Source organism: Echeneis naucrates, chromosome 4 (assembly GCF_900963305.1).
Source record: "Echeneis naucrates chromosome 4, fEcheNa1.1, whole genome shotgun sequence".
Lineage (NCBI taxonomy): Eukaryota > Metazoa > Chordata > Actinopteri > Carangiformes > Echeneidae > Echeneis > Echeneis naucrates.
In genome coordinates, this window is record NC_042514.1 from 1,192,741 (window position 1) to 1,207,500 (window position 14,760).

The 14,760-nt window shown below is 45.1% G+C and overlaps 1 long non-coding RNA gene across 1 annotated transcript in view; it reads left to right on the forward strand.

The window, feature by feature from the left end:
- Nucleotides 1–14,514: 14,514 nt before the first annotated feature.
- Nucleotides 14,515–14,760, forward strand: part of LOC115042534 (uncharacterized) — an 11,913-nt gene continuing 11,667 nt past the window's right edge. The window contains exon 1 of the long non-coding RNA XR_003840680.1: nt 14,515–14,750. This is a non-coding gene — a long non-coding RNA (uncharacterized LOC115042534). The remainder of the gene's footprint in view (nt 14,751–14,760) is intronic.

A 14,760-nucleotide genomic window follows, 5' to 3' on the forward strand; every position in this document is an offset into this window, starting at 1 on the left:
CAAATATTCACACATTGTTGCAGAAAGGAGATGATGAAGCTTCAGGCTTGTTGAAGATTTTTACATCGAGCACACAGTTAAAAATAGCTCTCAGTGTGTATGGTCCCGTTTTTTTAAATTTGGTTCTTCCTGCAGATGATGTGAAACCATGTCAGGATCTCTCCAGTGTCGATGTTTGATTGTGTTTGTAGTGTCTGTTCTTGCAGGGAAACAGAGGTAACAGCCTTTTTTTGTCTTTTCAGAGCCACTCTGTTGCACCAGCGTGTGGAGGAGACACACCTGCCGCTCTGCTGCACAATGACGTGTCAACGCACCGTGACGTCACCCATCGGTTAGTCAGCTGCCATTTTGAAGCCTTTGGTTTGTCATTTATCCGCCAGCCATCTTGGCTTTTCCCTCCCCTCCTTCCTGCTCTGTTTCCATCTAAATGGAGCATCATTTAAAAAATTAGCATCATGTTGTATTTCAGACTGAGACCATAAACGCATCAGTTTACTGAGGAGGAGGAGGAGGAGCATTTCCCCATAGACTTCAACACAATCCGACTATTTTTAGGTTAGGTTAGCTATTTTCAGGTTCTTCCGATTTCACAGACAGTCAGAGATCAATCCTATTTCTGATGAACACCAAACAAACTGCTGCTGCTTTCTGATTGTCATCTTCTGCTCATCTGTGTTCATCTTTATGAGAGCAGCAGTCGCTTTATCACAGCTCCAGTAAAAGAAGAAACACAACCGCGCCACATTTTCTAATGCAGCCATGCACCATATTATCGCACTCATGCAGAAAGAGTTTCACTGCAGAGCAAAACTTCAAAGTTCATGAGCTGGTTCCAATCTAAGTAAGAAAAACCACCGAAGTGCAGGTGTTCTCCGACCTACGCAGCAGCCTCACGTGGACGGATTTTTATTTTATTTTATCCTCATTCATGCATGCATTTATCAAATGAAGTGCTGTTTTAAGACAAAGACACGCAAAGTCTGTGGTTTGCTGCTGTTTCCTCTAAAGCCAGGCCTCGACCCATCTGTGTGGGAAACTTCTGGGTAAACCAATAAACTCTGATTTTCCAACTTGTACCAAGAAATTGGAGAATGACGTGGTTGTTGGTTTTTTTTTTTGTTTGTTTTGGGGTTTTTTTTCCAGACTGCGCGCTCCTGTAGAATTATTACAGCACTGTAAATTTGTTTTTTAGATAGAAACTCAGACACTTTTAAGTACATCGAGGTCGTTAGTTTTATTTTGTAGGCAAGCCGACGTTTGATGAATTTGCACCGCCGCTTTCAGTCATCCATTTTTCTGCCATTGCGCCTCATCGTTCTTCGTGCTGCTCTTTTCTTTCCTTTTAGTTTCACTCATCATTTTCTTTTAAGAGAAGCAGATGTGAATGAGTCCGCATGTGTGCATAGTGTGGTTGAAAGTACTTGTGTGTGAAAGGGAGGGAGGGAAGTTCGCCAGCTAACCCTCTCCTGTGAAGCCCAGAAGGCCTGGCTGACTCCGGTCTCCAACATTGCTGCTGTAAATCAGTGGGAGAAAGAGCTAAGTTAATTGCACGGGCGTTTATGAAGGAGAAAGCCTTGATTTACTCCAAAAGCTTTACATCTCCCCTGTGGATGGTGGAGTGATGAAAGCTCTGGAGCAAGGGAAAAGGGCAGGAGGGGAATGGTGGAGGGGCCGGGGATAGAACATGTGGGGCGTGAACAAAATTGACTCGCAGCATATTAGATAAGCTGATTGGTAAACTAGATTATGGACAGATATGCATCTATTGCCTTTGGGAATAATTATTAAAAACTTTATAGAAGTCAAGATGACTTTGGTTTGGATGGGAAAAAAATTTCATTATGGCGACACAAATGAACCGGACACAGTATGTTCCAAACGAAAATCGATTACTGTGAAACCTGTAACAATTAGTGTTTGCATCCAACCCTCAGGCCTCACTGAGCTGTTGTTCAAGGAAAAGTACACTTTCACACGTTACTGCCCTTTTTGTGAAGCGCTTGTATTGTCAGTTCCATTTTCCTGAAGACGCCGGTCACTTTTCTTTTACTTATTTCTTTCTCGTAAAGAAACCGTGTTTGGAACTTCCAGGTCGGCCCTTTAAGGAGCAGTTAGGCAAATGATCCCGCTACTGAAACATCACCTTTGATTCCTTTGAGAAAACCGCTCAGTTACATCCTGGCTGCGCGCTCACTACAAGTCGGATAAGCAGCGTCAACTAAATGGCTTTAAAGTTAAAAGAAACACTGACACAGTGAAGTCAGATTAGGTTTCATAATCTTAATCACAGTTAATAGTTGGAGTGGAAGCACCGCTGTGACGGGTTAAGAGGCTGATTCTGAAGCACCTTGGAAATTAGAGCGAAGGAAGAAAAAGAAGATTCAAAAGGCATCTTCACAAAAACTGAAAATTCATTCTGTACTTGGCGAAAGGATTAGGATTACAGAACATGCAGCCTAGAATTAACTGGTTCATTTTTTATTTTATTTTTCACCTGAGAAGAATACACTGTCTCCATTGTTCAGATATTACCTCAACAAATTTACAGCATAAGCATTGGGATCCAATCAAGATGCATTTCTTTTTATTTTCCCAACAGCTGAGAGAGAGCTAACCGGCTGTGTGTGACGGCTCTGTGAAGTTCAGTGGAGTTTCAGCTGACAGGAAGGTGAGCTGTCAACGACAGGATTTTCATTTTGCATTCAGTTTTTCTTAAAAGGCTCTCGAACCCTTTGAGAGCTGCTTTTAGTCAAGCTTCTATATTTAGCACGGAAACATCCACGATTTTAATAATTTATTCCCAAAGCTGGCCTGCTAGGATCAACCCTCACATCCTCCCAAGGTTCTGTGCCGTAGACGCGACCACAGCTCACCCAGTTTGTGGTAATACGGCTCGGATTCTGTTTGTGACTCTGTCTGTTTACTCAAACGCATTTCAAACATATAGGCTGGGGCCTCTCCCAAAAAAACCTACCCACATTTCCAAGCCCACTGCACACACTTTCTCACACACACACACACACACACACGCAGGCCTGCAGAATCCCCGGCCCTGCCCTTGTCTGCTGGCTGCCTCTCTGCACACTGGCTCCATTCTTCCAGGCCACGGACTGAAAAGGCTGGCGTGTCTGTACGTGTGTGTTTAAAAGTATAGCGGTGCATACAGCGCGTCGGGCGTATATGTGTGCCTGTTTGAGGCTGTGGATCAAAGGCTGCAGTTGTGTGTTTCATGTTTGTGTGTGTGCAGATGGGCTTAAAGCATGTGGGAGGCTAATGTGTGCATGAGTGTTTGCATGTGACAGCAAAAGGGAGGGAGGCAGACGGATACAGCAAGTCATAATGTGTGCAGGAGTATTCAGGCAGATGACCCTCTACTCCCCTCCCTGACCCCCCCGCCAAGTCCAGCCAGCCTTCCCTCCAGCCCCCCCGTAAAAACCCATGACCCCACCCACATCTCCACCTCGTGACACTCAGGCCAGTACACAATGTTCTCATGAGGTTGGCCTGTCATCCCAGACAGGATGGACTCAAATTGTATTTTTACTTTTGGTGTTTTTTGGCAAAATAACCTACAACGTCGTTGTCAGTCCCCCAACGGAGGAATCGTGTTTAAAACTAAAGTGTCTGTGGCATAAAAATTGATTTACAAATAAAACTCCCCTCATTTCAGATGAGATCACCTGTTCATAACATCTTCTTTTGAGTTTTCAGCCGTGTCTTCACTCCTGAAAGCAGATAACGAACCTTTGATTCAGGCACAACAAACTCTGACAATAAGGTGACTTGAAATATTAATTGTAACTATATCGGTTAAATTATTAGCACGGTGCTTGTGCCATGAAACAATTTTCCTTTGAACTGTAAAGTAATTCACCGTCTCCAACCAATTTGGATCCAGTGGCACACAACAATGCAGAGTAGAAGTGGATGTTAGTGCTGGCAGCGGTACAGTGGTTGGATATACATGTGTCTGAAATTAACATGGTAATCATTCTGGATCATAAATGCATGAAGAACTAAATTTAACTGCGGAGAGTTGAGCAGCAACAGAAAGCAGGTTTTTATTAGGGTACATTTTTGGTTCATGAGGAGCGAAGCTGTGAAGTCTTTGATCACCGACTGACACACTTATTCAAGTAGTTTATCATCAAAACAAAAATGTGTAGCGTGATGCATCATGGCGTGGCGAACCTGAACGCTACCTTCGCCTACCATGGGCGCCAAAATACAGAGGCAGGAACACAACAGCAGCTTACTCCGGTGTGAGCCCAAGGCACTAAGCATGCCCACCACCCCCACTTTGTAGCCCATGCCAAACACCGTCACCCCAAATCCCCCACTAACCTGCCTCCTTATGGCGGCAGTGCTCAGGAGGCGGCGGCGGTGGCATGGCAGCGCCACGCCGCACCATCTGCTTCCTCCCTGCCTCACCCTCTATCTCCACCTTCACCTTCTTCATGCAAATCCTTCATCCTATGTCCCACCACCACCTCTCTCTCTCTCTCTTTCTCTGTCCCCCCTCCCCCCTAAAAAAAAATAATCCTCCTGATAATTTTCAAGGAATGAAAAAGTCCCTGTGCACACGGATTTATGAACTCCTGCTGTAGCCATAGCAACCACCGGCAACTTTGTAATTGGGGAGGGGGAAGGAAGGGGGAGGATGTGTTTGGGTGGGGAGGATGGGGGTGTGTTGCAGAGAAAGGAGAGGCATTGTTGTGTTGGTATTCAGGGTGTCAGCAAACCAGAGTAATTGCTGGGTCTTTATGAAGGGAAGAGGTAAAGGCTTGGCAACGGAGGGGGTGTGCACCTCTCTCAGCACTCCCACCACATGGCCATGGTTTTGGTTGGGGGGGGGCATGAAGAAGTGAACACTCTCTGTGTTTATATTTTCTGTTGACAGAAATAATTTTAATAAATGTTTGGTGGCACGGCGGTGAAGGAAGGGTCAATTCAATTTGTCTGGGAACAAAAAGGAGACACAGCATCACACCTTTTTCATTTATTCAGTTTTTTTGGGGGGGGGTGTTGGGGAGGGACTGAAATTTATCCTCACCAGCACTTATGATCGTTTCGCCCTGCTTTTAGCTGCAAAGATAAAAGTTAGCCTTTTACAATCAGCCGATGCTAAAAACCTCGGTATCGTGTGCCTCACGAAAATCCCAGAAACATAATGTCTGTGATCTGTTTACTGTCTCCCCGACTGTGTATCTGCAGCTCACTCCAGGATGTATATATCTGCTTTCAGCTTCTTATCAGGCGCACACAGCGTTGCCTGTAAAGTACGGACTCAACCACTATAGAGATGTACTTGCTGTGAAAAGACAGAGCGAGGGAGAGAGAGAGAGAGAGAGAGAGAGAGGGGGATGGAGAAAAAAAAAAAAAAACTCCTGACACCTCAGACTCCACTTCACAGCCAGTGAAGGAAGAAAGTGAGCGAGCCGCTAAGCCTTCCCTCCCCACAGCCGCCTGCAAGGTGGAGATATTACCGTTCACATTTGGACAGATGCAAGAATCCCTCTGTGTTGTTTTTCTGTGTGTGTGTGTGTGTGTGTGGTTATGTGAGGTTAAGGCCTTCAGCTGTCACTGAGATTTCCACATACATTAAATATCTATTACTGTCACACATTTTGCTAAGTAAGGCGTTTTTTCTGGGGGGGTTGATTGACAGCACATCTGTAAACGTGGCCTGTATCTCAAACTCGGGGAAGCGTGTCAGTTTCTGTTGTGTTGCGACTGCGGTAATTGTTTGCGTCTACCTCCGGGAGAGTCGGACACTCGCTGGGAACAATGGACGGACGCTGAGTTTTATGGATCCCAATTGGTCAATTTAGGGAGCCTGTAAATGGTTTTGTTATGGTCATATTTCTAAATGCACAGCAGGATTATGTCTGAGTGTGAGCTTTGGAAAGCTTTATGACTGAGCTGCTGGGGGAACAAAACAAATACACTGCAAAAGACAGAGGCCCTATTGGGTGTAATGCTGCACACTCAGAGAACAGCCAGACAATAATAGCATAATCAAACATGACATGATCTTATTGCCCTTCGAATGTCAACTGCTGATAGCAAACATTCAAGACCACTTACTCGGAGAGTAGCCGAGCAAACGAGACAGAAGAACCCAGCGCAAACGTGCAGGAGCTTGTAAAATAAATACTGAAAAATAAAAGCAGCTGCAGTCAGCATGCCGGCCGACACAAAATGGTTAACTAGGAGGAAGTCTGAGTGACTTGTCGAGACCCCAGCCTCATGTCTTATGCACTTTCATGTTGCATTATATTTAATTATAGATCATACTGGGGCAGCCCATAACAGGGCCGCGCTCGCCTCACAGGTACAAACAGATGAATAATTCAGCAGTAGGATAGGATGTGGTGTGAGTGCAGCGGGAAAATAAGCTCGCTGTTATTCAACCTTCGACTCCATCTTGCTGCGGGACAAAATGGAGATTTGGCGAGGTTAAATGACAGGTTTCTTTTTTACAAGCCCGTCCCTCGTAGCACGAGCTAACGGGGACAACTCTCAGGTATCCAACAGGAAAATACCAATGTTACGCTTTACGGGACACCGACTGCAGCTGGTGGCTGCTCTTTTATTTTTAATGCTGGGACAAGTTATTGGCAAGCCATTTATCCGAAAATCAATTGTAACACAGGGAAAGCTTTCGAGCATTAAACCGTGTCCAGGTTTTTATACTCCACAGTTTATTACAGGTTGACAGTTCACTGCTATCATTTTCAGCCAAACCCATTACTGTTATCCCCCTTTTATCCTGTGTACCCAATATCTTTTTACACATTCCGTTACGAGAAAGCAAATTGCAGGTGGAACTATAAATAATAATAAAAAAAAAAAAAAAACGGGAGTGGTATTATGGCTAAGAGGAGGGGGGGGATTTTTTTGCCTTTCTGTTTATTGCAGGAATTAATGGATTCTGGGATGACCAGAAAGGAATGGTAAATCAGGTGATATTTAATTTCTTTGCCTCCGCAGTAAATAATAAGTTTTAGCAGCGCAGGTTTTCCAAAAAATTGCACACTGCGTGTGTTGTGAAATGAAACACAATATTACTGACAATGACAAATGACTACTAAAGCTGATTTTTGTGCAGAGCTCCTTTTCGATTAAAAAAAAAAAAAAAAAAAAAAGGCGCTTCAACCAAATGTAAAGTGTTAATGAGATGTTAGCGCTTCACGGCGACCTACATCAGGCTCTCATCTTTTTATTTTGTTGCTTTGCTCTTAAAAAACTCCATACTGTTGAGTCTCATCACTTCTGAATGTTGATGAACTTGATTTTTTTTTAAGGAAAACTTCACTGTTTAGTTGAATATGATGCAGCTAAAGTCATTCAACTCCTTTAAATCATTTCATTTACATTTATTTTTGAGGTGCATTGTAAAAAGTAAACGTCTCGGACCTTACAGCCTTCAAAAGTTTCCTGGTCCGTTCATGTGATTTCTACTTTGCCTTTGACTCATATCACCAAACTAATCCTGATCCGGACCAAGTCCGGGTCTTAATGGAAACAATATTCTCACTGAACAGCATCTGTAGGATGAGCTGGACCAACAAGTCCAGATCCATGAAGGCTCCACCTCACAACTTCCAGGACTTAAAGGATCTGCTGCTAACATCTTGGTCCAGATCCCAGAGCTCAGCTTCAACAAAAGAAAAATAGGACCTACTCAATTTCAGGCTGTAATGTTCCAGCTGATCTGCATGAACAAAAGAAATGACTTTCAATAGTTTACATTTGCTGCGAATATACGGTTCATACCAAAAACCATGTTTTGTCCCTTTTTTTCGAGCAAGAGGTGTGTGTGGCCGATAAATGTTAATTCCCATCAGAATTTGTCGCCCCCACCCACCCCAAACAGAAATGCAGAGAATGTGTCATTTTTGCTTCGTGTGCAGGCGTCTGACTGAGCCGCGCAGTTAATGCTGAAGGAATCCTGCTGAATTATAAGTTTACAGTGCAGACGCACTTTTAGGGAAAATAGGTTACAGACACAGTATCAGGAGAAAGAGGATGCTTGTAGTAGCATTTTAATGTTCCCAGTTGCTGTTTGCACTGACTCTGAAAGAGCCACAGCAGGAGTCTGGAGTGGCGGGAACGTGTTGGCGCTCCGCGGTGATCCCTGCTGAAACTTTGGATATTTGTGCTGTTGTTTTTCCCGACAAACGTAGCAGCTCATTTTTGGCAAACGCAGACAGGAAATAAATCTGTAGCCTTTGCTTCTGGAATGTGGGATACAAGCCCGCTGCAGGTGTTTAAATCCAGGTGCACGACTGGGCAGCACGACTCGTATATTATCACTTTAAACCCGTAAATCAGATCTGGGCCTTGATAAAAGCAGCCAAAGTTTGATTTATTCTGTTTCTTTAAATGAGGACTTGAGTTCTGTTTGGTGATTTACAGGAGAATGGACGTAATTTACACATAAAATGTAACAAGCGAGACAAAAATAAGAAGTTTCAGCTGATAGAGAGAGAAGAGTGAGGAAGGAGTGGATGCAATGAACAGGAAGCATCCGGAATGAATTCCCAGAGATGACCACGCATGGCTGGGCTGAACTGGCCTGGATCCGGGAGGAGGAGGCCGTGTGAGGAGTGTGTGTGTGTGTGTGTGTGTGTGTTCGGGGGGGTTGAGGGGTTCCTGCACGTCCAGCTGGACAGAAAGAGAGAGACAGAAAGACGACAGAGAAACAGAGAGAGAGAGAGAGAGAGGCCCCCGGGCGCTGACAGGTGTAGCCCTCCACTCCAGCTGAGGCCTCACAGCTGACCTGGATCTCTGCATATTCTACGTCTCTCTCTCTCTCGCTCGCTCGCTCTCTCCCTGTCCAAACACATGCTTCGACTCCGAGGGGCTACACACACGACAGGCCACGATATGTTACACCATGTTCTGCTGCTATTCTTCATTTAATATGGCAAGTCTCCCACCCAGGCCGCACAACCGCCACAATTCATCACACTGTTGCCTAAAGTGACTAGCAGCCATTGTTGAAGCCTCACAACATCCACGCTGCGTCCTCTTTGGAGGTAATTAGCTCCTGACTGACGCGCAGTCGGGGCAGAAAGGGAGACTTCAGCCAGTTAACTTTCCACAAGCAGGAAGTGAGCAGAACTTTGTTGTTGCTCTATTCCTCGCAGCGTTTCCTTTCAGGATCAGACTCCACGCAGCAGCAGGCATAATAAAAGCAGGTCTTCGGTTTCATCTGCAGAAAATGTTTTTTTTTTTTTTTTGGCATGGCTTGAAAATGACACGCAACAGGAAATATGGGAACGACCATGAATGTTCTCCGTCAAACAGAACCAAATAATCTGAAAACAAGAGCCAACCAGTCTGTCAGACCGTGGATAAGAGACACACCTGAATTATTTCTATTGGCCCTCAGCATTGCTGGTTGGAGAGAGAAATATGACTGTATTGAAGTCTATGGGAAAATGTCCCTCCTCCCCCTCAGTAAATGTTTCCTGATGAGTTTCCGGTCTCAGACTGAAATACAACATGATGTTCATCTTTCTTTAGTGGTTTGAAGGAAAATGGACCATAAAATGGGAGCTGGATTCGAGTGTGCTCCACCCAATCAGGGTAGAGTACGGAGCAGGTCAGCTCCGCCCCTCGCTCCTCCTCAGCTCCACTTTCTCCACCAAATATAGTTTGTTTTTTTTTTAACCACAATGGCAGATGAACAGATCACAAACTGGGGGCTTTAAACCGCAGCTCACAAACTGACGGGGGACGTCACGGTGGGTTGACAGTTGCTGGTTGCTTCCTCCCACAGAGGAAGAAGACCTTCCCCGGTCGATGGTTCTTTCTTCAGCCTTCCTCAGCGGACACATGCTGTGAATTTTTCAGCTTCAACTGTATCTGCAGACACTAAAGGTGAATTCTTCCCTTTTTGTGATGGAAAAGGAAACTCAAAATTTCCCAATAAATCCAACCAATAAAGCAAAACACAGGGTGCGATGATTTCCACAGCAGAGGCGTTTACATTTTTAGAATTAATGATAAGATTTTTTAAAATCTATTAAATAATAATCAGCAAATGTAAAACGATGCACATTAGTGAAATGGTGTTCAGGAAGAGACAAATATTGTAATATTATCCCTTCCACTTCAACACCCTTTTTTTTTTTTTTGCCAATTAGTGTCTCCGTCATCATCCAGACCTTTTTCTCACGTGCTGCTATTTGAAACATCAACACGATTAAAAGTGGCTGAGAATTAATTTAATTTGCTTCAGTGGGTCGTTACGTGAGGTGATTCTTAACATCGCGAGTAAATGACTATTCCAATATGACAAGTTAAAATGATAAGGTCAACGCCGGCGAACAAAGAGGGACCATTTTCTGTCATTCCACAAAAGACTAGATTACCCTCATGTTAAATAAACAATGAATTAGAGCGAGTAAATGAGAACAGATTGATTCGCAGCTAAGCAGCACAGCAATTAATCTTACGCCACAAGTGAGGCTACAGAGAACAAAAAAAAGTACAAAGAATGGAAAATAAATACAATGAGCACTATTGTGAAAGCTGCATTGTTTCACGTCACTGAGTGTGATGTACTATACTTATTATCTGCTTTGTCTTTTCCTGTCCAGCATGCATTTTACCAGTTTGTCATCTTCGAATTTCATTTCCAAAGAAAGGAGCATGACAATCTGCAAATTGGATAATTGTATTTGTTCGTTGTGCAGGTTTTGTTTTTTTTTTTTTGAGTATTATCAACACTGAAATGAGTGAGGTCACTTAATTTAAGACATTTATTGAACCAAATTTTGACACAATAAAAAAGTCAGATTTAGTTTTTCAGATTAATTTAGTTATTCATGAAGAGGTTTTTTCTTTGTTTGCTTTTGCGAAGTTGCACAGTTTAACTGTGTCTTTGCAAGTTTTGTTTTTCATGCTACACAATTAATGACTCCTGAAAGCGAAAACCTTCCCCGTGAGGAAACATATCTGCGCACACGTCTGTGAACATTTGGCACCAAAATGTGCAACTTTTAATACTTCGGGATTTTAGCTGTGATATTCTAACTATTGGACAAACAAGTGTGTGTATGAGTGCATTTTCTCACACACACACACACACACTTGCGTCCCTTTAACCAAGCATCTTTTTTAAACGCACACACACACACACACACGTTAGGCTCATGTGGATATTATCAGTTTTGCTCAGCTGAGGCTCCAGGCCTGTCCAGTTCCCACGGCGCAGCGATGACCAGGGGAGGAAGGGCTTATCTCCGCCCCAGGCTCCTCCCCGGGCCCCGTGCCTTGGCTCCAGGAGCTGGGAGGCAGATGCCATGCGGGCCCCCAGTGTGGCACATTTCTGTGGCCAAAGCGTATAGCGTTTAATGCTTAAGGGACGGGCTTTTGAACCAGACAGTCCATCCTTCTCTGTTCTGTGTTTGTGTGTAAATGTGTGTGTCTGTGCAGACCACACAGCAGATGGAGGTAAAGGCTTTTAGTGTGACCGACTCCCCCTGGCCCACCTGGACTCCATCAGAGCATTTGGTGCTCACACACACACACAGACTCACACCGGCTGTACTCCCTGGATGATAATAAATGGCACTGAATTATAACCAGGTGTAGCGTTATCCCAGAAACATTTTTATTCCTCTATATATAACATGATCAGCAGGAGGTGATGTCATCATGATGATGACGACAACGTTAAGCCAGGTGACGCTGGAACGCCCTTTAACACCAATCCTGTTTTTGGAGTTGACTTCAGATTAATGCTCAGAATCACTGGCGGCCTCGTCTCCGGCTCCTCGTTGAGGAGGGGAATGTTTTACAGGATGACGAAAGGTGAGAACAGGTGTTTTTTTTTTGGAAAACGCATCTGAAAAACTCCAAATTAGCCTTAAAGAGACGAGGTTAACAGTTTCCAAAAGCTCCTTTCGTCTCAGCGAATTATGCTAAGTGTTCACAAAACATTGGTCTAAATATAGGGCTGGAGTGCGGCGCAGATTAGCTGCACAGTGATGGGTTTATAAGACGGCGGCATAGAGACGTCTCTCGTCTTTGACTGGCAAGGCTTTGAACCCAACAGCTCGAAATCACTCCGCAGTGGGTAAATATATGCAAGTGTGTGTGTGTGTAAGTATTCGCCTCTCTTCGTATCTTTATGCCGCAACTATGAACGCACAGTTCGCACAGTTTGGTTCAAATTGCTGACATGTAAGTGAGACGGGGCGCTGCGGCAGAATAAAAAAAAAAAGAAAAGAAAACGACGCCATTGGAGTTCATATGTGAGCAAGAAGCACCTTCCTCTGGGCTCTTCGGAGGTATTAAAGAGAGGCTGACACTTCTGCTCTCGGGGCGAACTGTATCATAGGCGCTCGCAACCCCCTGAAAGCACTGAATGGGTCGACTTGCTGGAGTCCTGCTTCGGAGAAGACACTCGTGCTCTAATGTTGGAGTCTTCCCTTTGATGTATAATCACACATGCGCATGACGACCGCTCACACACTCATGCAGGCACAATACATTTGCTGAGATAAAGTGACTGCAGTGTATGACCCATTTTGCAGAGGCAGGGTTTTGCTTTCATAACGATGGGGTGTGAGTGAGTGTGTGTGAGTGTGTGTGTGTGTGTGTGAATGAATAACTGGTATCATACACCAGGATGATGCAGCACGACAGGCTTTTAAATCTTGAAAAGGAAGTGCTGGGCTGGTTTCTGGTAAAAATGCTACCGTCACACATCCAGCCATAAAGCTGTTAACCATACACCCCACCCCACACACACACACACACACACACATATATATTCCCAGCACAGGACACACCAGGCAAACCGGTACTGAAAGTGTTCAAAAGTGGTAAGAAAAGGGGAAGTCAAGAAAATTCAAAAAAGCAGTGGAGGTGGGGTTGTGGGGGTTGTTGTGAAATATATTTCATGTTCCCTAATTGTGACAACAAGCCTCGAAACCCCCCCGAACACGCTCCTCAAGCAGTTAATAATCATTGTTTCACGGCTGCGGAGGAGCGAGGCGGAGATAATGTTTTGTGTCGAGATAATGCGTTGCCTCATTCCTGCCGCCTCCCGTTAACACACGAGACAAATGGAATGGGTGCATCGCCTTGGAGCCATCCAAACGAGGGTGTCTGCCGTGAAGTGAAGTGAAATGAAGTGAAGTGAAGGGGGGTGGGGGGGTTGGAGTGGTGGTGGTGGTGGTTGAGAAGGTTGGAGGGGTTGGAGGGCGAGAGGCGGGAGTGGAGGAAGGTTGGGGGGGCAAGTGCCACAAAAATCAGGGAGCGGCTGCTCGACCCTCACAGCACATCACGGCAGCAGTCAAGTGAATGTGAAAACAAGAGAAAGCTTTGCAGAATATTGATTTAATGCCGCAGCCTGGGCAGGGGAAGATGCGTGCTCCAGATTACATGCGCTCTATTTCCCAACCATACAGAACCTGGAGTTCCTCCGCCGTCGACACTCCAGAGAACCAGAGAGAGGAAGAGAGAAAAGGCGGGCGGGGGTGCTGTTGGCCTCTGTGAAGAGAATCAATGTGAAAACACAGAAGCACAGATATGTAAAACATATCAGGCTTTCTTTGGTTTCTCTGCACGTAAAAGAAACCTCCAAACTGAAGCACCTCTAGGTGAGATCTCCTCCTCTCACCTGAATAATGAATCAGCTTCAGATCTTATTAGGATCCAGAAAAATAAATAACTGTGAGGTTGGTTGCTATTTTCATATTTCTTTCTCTTTTTTGATTTATTTTTCTCATTAGCATGTCAAACTGAGGCCTAACTGTGATGATTGCCTCGTTAATGGAAAAATACTGCTCAGCCAACAAATTGTATTCACCCCCCCTCCCAAAAAAAACCCAAACAAACAAACAAAAAAAAAAAAACACTTCCACAAATCCAAACTAAATAAACCACCAATGAAACATGATTTATTCCTGCTGTTGTAATCATGTGTAATCGTGCTGTCTGTGTTTGGACACATCCAGTGGAGAAAAAAACATGTATGTGGGCGGAGAAATACAACTTATCAATAATATTAATGTTCAGTTTTGCTCTTTTCTTTTTTGAAAGTTGTCAGTCATTGAAAAAACTCACCAGAAAATTTTCATTCATTCTCCTTTTTGTTGAGAGGAGGAAACAGAAAATGGAACATCTTTGGAACAATTTGTTACTTAATGCCCCCCCCCCCCGCCTCTTTCTCTCTCTCTCTTCCCTGCCTCCTTCCTTTTACCCCCCCCCCCCCCCCCCCCCCCCTTCTCTGGCTGCTGAAAATTATGAACAGGGAGCCGCACTCACATTCTTGCGCACAGCCAAGTGGAGGAGGCGCCTGCGCTCCGGTCCTTGGCCAATGGCGCACGGCGCAGCCTCATCGTGCCGCTTCCCGGCTGGCCAATGGGGCGGCTCCCACCGGCTCACATGACGCCTCTGTGCTTACCCCCCCCCCCCCCCTCAGCTTCTCTTCTCACCGCTCAATCCCGGCGAGTGCGGGCATCACTGAAGACCTGACACCGGCGGAATCGGACGTCCACCGACCTCGGCTCAGTTATCCGGTGTCTTAGGGAACTTCGCCGCCGCCCGGTGACGCTCCACCGGGCCGGACGTGGAAGGAGGCCGGGCCGGTGGAGGTGGAGGAGCGAGGTGGGGGGGGGTGGACCAGCCCGCTTCGCCGGAGGACCGCACTTTTTTTCCGTGTCCAGACTGTCGGAGCGACGGCGGGGCGAGACAATAATACCCAGAAGTTATTGAAATCAATCGTAAGTAATC